The sequence below is a fragment of the Carettochelys insculpta genome, chromosome 7 (genome assembly GCF_033958435.1).
Source record: "Carettochelys insculpta isolate YL-2023 chromosome 7, ASM3395843v1, whole genome shotgun sequence".
NCBI lineage: Eukaryota > Metazoa > Chordata > Testudines > Carettochelyidae > Carettochelys > Carettochelys insculpta.
The window spans coordinates 3,456,883-3,466,292 of NC_134143.1; the positions used below are offsets into that span (position 1 = coordinate 3,456,883).

General features: G+C 54.5%; 3 non-coding genes and 1 pseudogene across 3 annotated transcripts; 2 read left to right on the top strand and 2 right to left on the bottom strand.

Moving 5' to 3' along the window:
* The first annotated feature begins 1,325 nt into the window (after window positions 1-1,325).
* On the top strand, window positions 1,326-1,528 carry LOC142016264 (small nucleolar RNA U3; annotated as a pseudogene).
* Window positions 1,529-4,882: 3,354 nt separating this feature from the next.
* TRNAH-GUG (transfer RNA histidin (anticodon GUG)) lies at window positions 4,883-4,954 on the top strand. The gene has a single exon. It is a non-coding gene; the product is annotated as a tRNA-His (tRNA).
* A 111-nt stretch (window positions 4,955-5,065) lies between these two features.
* Window positions 5,066-5,137, bottom strand: TRNAH-GUG (transfer RNA histidin (anticodon GUG)). Its single transcript has one exon. It is a non-coding gene; the product is annotated as a tRNA-His (tRNA).
* Window positions 5,138-6,720: 1,583 nt separating this feature from the next.
* TRNAS-AGA (transfer RNA serine (anticodon AGA)) lies at window positions 6,721-6,802 on the bottom strand. Its single transcript has one exon. It is a non-coding gene; the product is annotated as a tRNA-Ser (tRNA).
* Between the last annotated feature and the right edge of the window lie 2,608 nt (window positions 6,803-9,410).

Consider the following 9,410-nt stretch of genomic DNA (forward strand, 5'->3'; position numbering starts at 1 on the left):
CAAGACAGGACCAAGAAAGCCAAGAATAGAACACCACTGGTCATCACCTACAGCCCCCAACTCAAACCACTGCAATGCATTATTAAAGACCTACAACCTCTCCTTAATCGGGATGCCACACTCCAGAAGGCCCTTGGTGACAGGCCTGTTCTCTTCTCCAGACAACTTCCCAACCTTACGAGGATTCTGACCAATATCCACATTCTATCCCGCAGGAACACCAGTTCTGGGACTTTTCCTTGCAACAAAGCTCACTGCCAGCTTTATCCACATATCCATTCTGGAGATACTATCACTGGACCTAACCAGATTATTGACAGAATCACAGGCACATTCTCGTGTTCCTCAGCTAACATAATTTATGCCATCATGTGCCAACAATGCCCAGATGCTTTGTATATTGGACAGACTTCAAACTCTCCGCAACAAAGAGTTAATATGCACAAAACAGACATCAAAACACTCCTGATCCAAAAAACAGTCAGTCTACTTTTTAATGGAGTGGGCCATTCTGTTAATGACTGAAGAGTTTGCGTCTTATTGAAGAAGAATTTTCAGTCTGCTTTGGAAAGAGAAACTGCTGAACTCTCTTTCATATTCTAATTCGATACAGTAACACTTGGTTTCAACCAGGATGCGAATTTTCTGGGACATTATAGGGGCTCTTTTGCATTCTTGGCTTAATCTAATTCTTGACCCTCGCCCCGCCCTGTCACTCTGCTCTCTTATTTGCTCACATTGATAATTTTTTTCTGATATGTCAACCTTGCTTACTGTTTTTGGTTCTCTGTGTCTAAAATATTGAGTCTGTTCTGGGCTGGCTCTGGTCTGAAGAAGTGGGTCTGTCCCACCAAAGCTCACCTCATAAATTCTTTTGTTAGTCTTTAAAGTGCTACTTGACTGCTTTTTTGTTTTCATTTCAATTGGTGCCTGCTGATTTCAGTGCCTCTCTACTTTCCTTTTACATCACCTGCACAGCTGGCAAGAAGGAACTAACCTGTCAGAGTCCTCTGTGCCTGATACCTGTCACATGAGAGCCTGAAAGAAAAGTGGCAGATTGGGGAAGTAAAAGGGAGAGGGTTTGACTGACTCCAAAGGGCGCTGTATGCTAATCAGGAGGGGTGTGTCTGCAAACAGCCACATGCAACCACCTCTGATACACTGCGTCCCAAAGCGGGTGAATTGGGCTTCAGCGAAAGGGATGGTTGGTTTTAGACTTTTGTGCCTTAGTTCGGGGAAGCTGGAAGCAGCTGTTTGAAAACGTTCCCCATGGGCAGGAAGCTTGTGCCTGTTCTGCTGGGTGTGCAGCTGACGAGCATGTGATTAAGACTGTACTTTTAGGATTCATTTTCTTTGTCTGGAGTTAGAGAAGTGCATGTGTCTGTTTTTGGTTTGATCAACAATGATGATAATGATTTGCAAACATTTTCTTCTGAGCATGAAATGAACAGACAGTGTTGCTGTTTGTTGCTAAGGCTTGTTTTTGTTTTCTTTAGAAGCAAAAAGAACACAATCTTGTCTGAGTGGTTGACTCTTATTGTGAAGTTTAAAAGAAGTTTTTAGAGTGAGAAGAGTTGTTTTAGTTGCTTTTACATAAAATGTTCAGGAGCAGAAAGAGTGAAAATTGTGTTTAAAAGTTTTTGTTTCTTAGTTATTAAAAGAATTTTATCCTTTTTTGATGTACACACACATTTCCTTTGTTACAATGTGCTGCAATCTTCACGTGGGGATCTGGTTCTGATTTTCTACCCTTTTCTCCGTGGCTGGCTGAGTCTACACCACAGTGTGATGTCAAAAGACAAACTTTCCAAAGCCACCTTCTGACAGATCAGCTTTTGAAAGCGAGCGTCCACACGCCCCAAGCGAAAGGAGATTGTGAGCCGCTCTTTGAAAAGACCAGGCCCTTGGTTTGCAAGGAAGCAGCCACATGTCACCGGGTGCTCTTTTGGGAGAAAAGGGCCAGAAAATGCTGTGGCCGCCCTAGCAAGGCAGATAAGCCCTTCTGGGGGCTGCAGCCTGGTGCTCCTTTAAAGGGCTCCTCCAAAACACACTCATTCTGCACATGCCAAGGGCTGGCTTGTACCCAGAGCACCGAGACCTCAACCACATGGAGAAGCCACTTGGTGGCACACAATGGCCCCCAGAGACTCCCTGATGCCCGACCCATCCAGGCCATGGTCAGCCTGTAGGCACTGCTCCGAGCTGCCACCCTCCAGCAGCAAGTGATGGGACAGGCTGGTTCTGGGGGACTGGAACGACACCCGCTGGCCCCAAAACTTCAGTATGACAAAGAGGCAATTTCTGGAGCTAAGTCATTGGCCCTCCCTGCCCCCCAGCACCATGACACACAGGTGCAGCCCACACTCCCCTTGCACAAGGGGGTAGCCATTGCTACGTGGAGGCTCACTACCCTGGACAGCCACCAGTCATTTGGCCATCAATTGGGGGTGGGCAGGGCCACCATTGCGGCTGTTCTGCTGGAGGTAGGGCATGCTTGGGGCACCTCCCCACCATGGGGAGGAGGGCTACCAGGCAAGGGGGACCCTCAGAGACAGGGGAGAGGGACAGCGTGGGGTGGCTGGGGCCAGGTGGGGGGAGGGGAAGGGGATGCATGGAGCACTCCTCCACGCACACATGGACATGTTCTCCCCACACACCATTCAGGTCTTCTGGGCAATCAAAAACAACCTACTTTACTGGGTTGTCCATGTCTGGGATCTGCAAGTCACCCTAATGGGGGCTGAGAAGCTGGACTTCCCCAAGTGCTTCAGAGCTCTGGATGGGACCCACATTGCTATCCAGGCCCCAGAATGCAGCACAGGCATCTTCATCAATTGCAAGGGGTACCATTTTGGGGTACTCCAGACCCGCGTGGACACCAAGGGGCAATTTACGGCATTCTGTGTGGGTTTGTCTGGGTGAGCCCACAATGCAGGTATCTTCCAACTCATGGCTCTGCTGCAGCATGAAGGAGAAGACATCCATCCCAACCTGGGAGCTACCAAATGGGGACACCACTAGCCCCCTGATATAATGCCCAATGCCATTTACCCCTTGCATGAGTGGCTGATGTGGCCCTACATGGGACACACTGAGCCCAGCCAGGACGTTTTAATTTAGTTCCTAAACTGGGCTTGCAATATTAGGTGGCTGAAGGGCACTTTCCGGGCCCCCTCAGGATACTGGAGGTCATCCCACGCAATGTACCAGATGTGGTGTGTGCAGGCTGCTCTCTCCACAACACTGTGGAGGTAAAGCAAGAGCCGTTCATGCAGGGGTGGGTTTTGGGTCTGGCCACGTCTCCAAGCAGCTGGCTGCTTTCCCATGCTGTCAGGCACAGAGGGTTAGGGTGCAGGTCAGTAAGTTCCTCTGGGAGGCCTTTGTCCGGGGGCCCATGTGACCCCCCAACATTCAGCCACCACCACAACTCCCTTCCCACGCACCCACCTCTCACTATCAACCCCCACCCCGACACTCCCATACTCTCCTGGCCTCCCAGTAGACAACAGGGACACAGGAATGTTGCTAAAGAAAGTATTTCATGAAACTCTGGCAATGGATTCCAAACTGCATAAACAGAACAGTAAACGATTGACAAGAGGGATGGGGGACTATAGACAATGGGGTCCTGGGGTGGGCAGTGGGGGCAATGGAACTTAGAGGAGGTCTTGGAGAGGGGGTGGGGTAACAGAACTCAGAAAGGGCTCTGGGGAGCGGGTGGGAGGCCACAGTCCATATTCTCACAAGGGCTGGGATGGAGCTGGGACCATCAGGAGGTGGGGACAAGGAAGAGGTCCAGTGGGCTCAGGCTTGGGCTCACTGGGGGCTACAGGAAGGGAGGGAGGGGATGGGGAAAGTTGGGGGGAGCAGGGCAGCAATGTCAGTGACTGTGGGTGGAGGGGTGGGGGGAACTGTGGGACACTGTGAGGGACATGTGGAGGGAGGAGCTGCAGGGGCTGTGGGAGGGACTGGTGATGGGGTGGGAGGCTGAGCCAGGCACGTGGGCACAGCCTGTGTGAGGGTGTCCAGGCTGCCTGCCACCCAACCCCAGGCCTCCTGTTCCATCACCAGCCTCTCCTGCGTCACAGCAGTCACGTTCTGTAGGGTGGTGGTGTGAGCAGTGACAGCAGCAGCTTCCTCCTCCCCACAGTGGTACCAGCACATGCCCCAGCACTGGCCCCATGTGGGTGCTCTTAGGGGTGCAGTTCCAGCCCCCTCGCCCTCTGGTGTGGGCCTTTCTGGCTTGTGTACAGGCCTTGTCTGGCCCCTGGATGGTGCAGCTCTGGAGACAGAAGGGGACCCAGGGAAAGGCCATCAGTACCATGATCTGGCCCTGGGGGCTGTGTGCCCCACTCCACCTTGTCCCCCCATCTGGCCCGGGGTCCCTGAGGGATCTGTGTGGCTGGGGGGTCCCTGCGTGGGTGGGACATATGCAGTGGAGGTCAGCCTCCCTCCCTGGGCATGCAGCCTGTGGTGCTGTCCACAGGGCCAGGTGCTGAGTGTTGCATGAGGCCCCCATTGAGGCTCAGGGAGCACAGCCATGTGGGGTGCATCCAGACTGGAGCTGGTGGCTGTGTGAGTGGCCCACTGCTGGCCTCCCCTCCCCTTGTGCCAGGCGTCCAACATGCATGAAACCGACCTTGGTGTCCCTAGAGGAACTCAGGGGAGGCCCAGGTGGAGGGGGCCCTGACGGAAACCTCTGAGGACAGAGGTGATGAGGCCCCCATTGCTGGAACCCCTGTCATGGCTCTGGGCTTCTGTTCCTGTGCCTGTTGCCCCAGGAGCCCAAAGGGTCCTGCCTGCAGCTGGAGCAGTGGCCCAGGTCCCAGACTGTGGGGTGATGCCCTAGAAAGGAAAATTCCCTAGAAAGTTTCCCCAGCTGGCCATGATTGTACAATGGTTAGTACTCTGCACTGTGGCTGCAGAAACCTTGGTTCAAATCCAAGTCATGGCAGTGATAGCCCAGCACAGGGCTGGTACTGCTTTTATTTTCCCCAAAAGGGCAGTGAAGCGCTGCAATGCGTTACCTGAAGAGGTGAAGAGCAGCCCTGTGCTGGGCTGTCACTGCCATGACTTGGATTTGAACCAAGGTTTCTGCAGCCACAGTGCAAAGTACTAACCACTGTACGATCATGGCCAGCTAGGGAAGTTTTCTAGTGAGTTTTCCTTTCTAGGGCATCACCCCACAGTCTGGAGCCTGGACCACTTCTCCAGCTGTAGGCAGGACTTGTTGGGCTCCAGGGCACAAAGCAAATTAACAGCCAGCTGCCCAGAGAAGGGCTTGAGCCCGGCACTGCCAGATAAAGAGCCTGCTGCTCATCCAACTTCTGCTGGTAAAAGGGGCTTTTCCTTTTGGCCCTCGACACAAGTGCAGTCAGGGCAGCATTAGAGGAATGTACAATATTAAAGAAGCCCACATTGGAAAAGGCTGGGGGAGTTGCCTCAGGTGGGAAGCAAATGGTTCTGTCTTTTGCTGCACTTCTACATAACACGTGTTCTCTGTGCTAGAAAGTGCCTCATGCTTCGGAAAAGAGAGAACCCTCGAGCTTTTTACAATGTGTCTCCTTTGACGCAAACAAAGCCTTCAGCCTACTACCTATCTTCCCTGCTCCTCCAGAATACAATGACCCACAGCTTAAAAAGGCAAAAATTATACAACACACAAAAAGTTTAACAAAATCACAGCATCATCCACACAGCACAGCAAGTACATTTGAAAAAAATGGTGTTAAACAGCAATAAACATTCAAGAAAATACACAAAAAACTCAACCGATTAACACACATCAACCACAAACTGGAAAAAAGTTCTCACATGTCCGGCTGCATAGACAGCTTAAAAAACAAACAAACAAAAACTATACAAGCAGGGAAGGGAAAATTACACACCAAACCGGCTGAAGGAGCTGGAGCGGGGGGGAAGCAAGTTCTTCTCACATCACAGTGATGACACAGACAACCCACAAAGCCTCCCTTTTGTGCAGCCCATTGCCCAGAGGTGCTTCCAGACGAATTTCGGCCCCAGAACCAGAGGCTCCAGCAGCAAAGGCACCTGGTGGATGAGGGACTCTGGACACACCACGCAATGCATTGTGGGTATGCAAAGGAGCATCACTGACTCTGCCCCAGAGAGCAGAGGAGCCGGGGTCTCCCAGCTGTGGCGGCTGCCCCAGAACAGGGGTGATGACAGTTTTTATGCTGTGCCCCCTTTTTGGTCCTGCACTGAGCTGGTCCCCACAACCTGTGGGAGAACCATAGGAAGGGAGACTGGCCTGTGTCGGGTTGTGTAGATCAGTCTATTGCTGTTGGGGCAGACAGGAGACTGTGACTTTCATTCCCCCTTGGGCAAGTGTCTGTCCCTTTCCCAGCTGTGTACTGCACAGCTCAGGAGCTGGGAGAGACCAGAGCCCCTGAGCCAGCCTTGGGAACAGGCCTTTCCCTTAGAGGCAGCTGCCCTATCACTGGCTGCAGCTGAACCAGGGCTGCCCACTCCTTGCCAGGGCATTACACAGGTGAGTGTAGCACTGTTGGGCTGACATAGGAGACAGGGTGGGCCCAGCAGCAGCCAGAGCAGTGACCACACCCCAGGATCAGCATTTCCCCCAGGCACAGACTCCCCTGGCCTCTTCCACACACTGGTCACAGACAGCCCCTGGGCAGTGTCTCAGGGTGTGTGCTGCTGTAGTGTCCTGGTTCCAGGATGTGGCTAAAACAGAGCCCTTGCTGTGAGCAAGACTTGAACCTGCACAGAGAAGCCCTATTGGATTTCTAGTCCAACACCTTAACTACTTGACCATCACAGCTGTGAAGTCATCTCTTCCCCCCTAGGCCAGAGACCCTGGTGAATGCTTGGTGGGCCAAGGCTGGTCAGGAACACTGCCAGACAGCTGCTGGGGTTTACTGCCCTCCCCTTTCTTCAGCCCCGGCCACCTTCAAGCCATCTGAGGTGTGTCAGGAGCCCAGCCAGGGGACGCAGACGAGGGCCCCTCCTGGAGTGAGACTGAGTTTAAGGACTTCTGACACTCTGGGGAATGAGGAGATGCTGCTCCACATGACTGGCTGGTGTCAGGATGCTGCAGCCTTCAGCCACCTGTTCTCTGGCCTGAGCTCCGAGGGTCACCCCACCTGAACAGCTGAACTACTGGGGAGAAAAGTGAAGGAACTGTGGCAGGCCGACTGCCAGGCCCAGGATGAGGCCAGCCACTCGAGGGGCAGTGGCCGCTACCTGCCCCACTTCCAGGAGCTCAACGGCCGCCTGGGACCCAAGGAGGCAGCACTGACCACCCACATCCTACACACCACCAGCTCAGATGGCGCTTGCCAGGGGGCTGCAGGAGGTCTCAGGACCAGTATCAGGCAGCAGCTTCCACCCAACAGGCACAGGAACAGAAGCCCAGAGCCATGACAGGGGTTCCAGCAATGGGGCCCTCATCATCTCTGTGTCCTCAGAGGTCTCCATCTGGGCCCCCTCCACCTGGGCGTCCCCTGAATTCCTCTAGGGACACCAAGGTCGGTTTCGTGCATGTTGGATGCCTGGCACAAGGGGAGGGGAGGCCAGCAGTGGCCCACTCACACAGCCACCAGCTCCAGTCTGGATGCACCCCACATGGCTGTGCTCCCTCAGCCTCAGTGGGGGCCTCATGCAACACTCAGCACCTGCCCCTGTGGACAGCACCACAGGCTGCATGCCCAGGGATGGAGGCTGACCTCCACTGCATATGTCCCACCCACGCAGGGACCCCCCAGCCACACAGATCCCTCAGGGAACCCGGACAGATGGGGGGACAAGGTGGAGGGGGGCACACAGCCCCCAGGGCCAGGTCATGGTACTGATGGCCTTTCCCTGGGTCCCCTTCTGTCTCCAGAGCTGCACCATCCAGGGGCCAGACAAGGCCTGTACACAAGCCAGAAAGGCCCAAACCAGAGGGCGAGAGGGCTGGAACTGCACCCCTAAGAGCGCCCACATGGGGCCAGTGCTGGGGCATGTGCTGGTGCCACTGTGGGGAGGAGGAAGCTGCTGCTGTCACTGCTCACACCACCCCCCTGCAGGACGTGACTGCTGTCATGCAGGAGAGGCTGGTGATGGAGCAGGAAGCCTGGGATTGGGTGGCAGGCAGCCTGGACACCCTCACACAGGCTGTGACCACGTGCTTGGCTCAGCCTCCCACCCCATCACCAGTCCCTCCCACAGCCCCTGCAGCTCCTCCCTGCACATGTCCCTCACAGTGTCCCACAGTTCCCCCACCCCTCCACCCACAGTCACTGACATTGCTGCCCTGCTCCCCCCAACCTTCCCCCATCCCCTCCCTCCCTGCCTGTAGCCCCCAGTGAGCCCAAGCCTGAGCCCACTGGACCCCTTCCTTGTCCCTACCTCCTGATGGTCCCAGCTCCATCCCAGCCCTTGTGAGAATATGGACTGTGGCCTCCCACCCGCTCCCCAGAGCCCTTTCTGAGTTCTGTTACCCCACCCCCTCTCCAAGACCTCCTCTAAGTTCCATTGCCCCCACTGCCCACCCCAGGACCCCAATTGTCTATAGTCCCCCATCCCTCTTGTCAATCGTTTACAGGTCTCTTTATGCAGTGTGGAATCCATTGCCAGAGTTTCATGAAATACTTTTTTTAGCAACACTCCCGTGTCCCTGGTGTCTATTGGGAGGCCAGGAGGGTGTGGGAGTGTCGGCGGGTTGGTTGATAGTGAGAGGTGGGTGTGTGGGAAGGGAGTTGTGGTGGTGGCTGTATGTTGGGGGGTCACATGGGTCCCCGCACAAAGGCCTCCCAGAGGAACTTACTGACCTGCACCCTGACCCTCTGTGCCTGACAGCATGGCAAAGCAGCCAGCTGCTTGGAGCCGTGGCCAGACCCAAAACCCACCCCTGCATGAACGGCTCTTGCTTTACCTCCACAGTGTTGTGGAGCGAGCAGCATGTACCCACCACATCTGGTACATTGCGTGGGATGACCTCCAGTATCCTGAGGGGGCCCTGAAAGTGCCCTTCAGCCACCTAATATTGCAAGCCCAGTTTAGGAACTAAATAAAAACGTCCTGGCTGGGCTCAGTGTGTCCCATGTAGGGCCAGCTCAGCCACTCATGCAAGGGGTAAATGGCATTGGGCATTATATCGCGGGGCTAGTGGTGTCCCCATTTGGTAATTCCCAGGTTGGGATGGGTGTCTTCTCCTGCATGCTGCAGCAGAGCCATGAGTTGGAAGATACCTGCATTGTGGGCTCACCCAGACAAACCCACACAGAATGCCATAAATTGCCCCTTGGTGTCCACGCAGGTCTGGAGCACCCCAAAATGGTACCCCTTGCAATTGATGAAGATGCCTGTGCTGCATTCTGGGGCCTGGATAGCAATGTGGGTCCCATCCAGAGCTCTGAAGCACTTGGGGAAGTCCAGCTTCTCAGCCC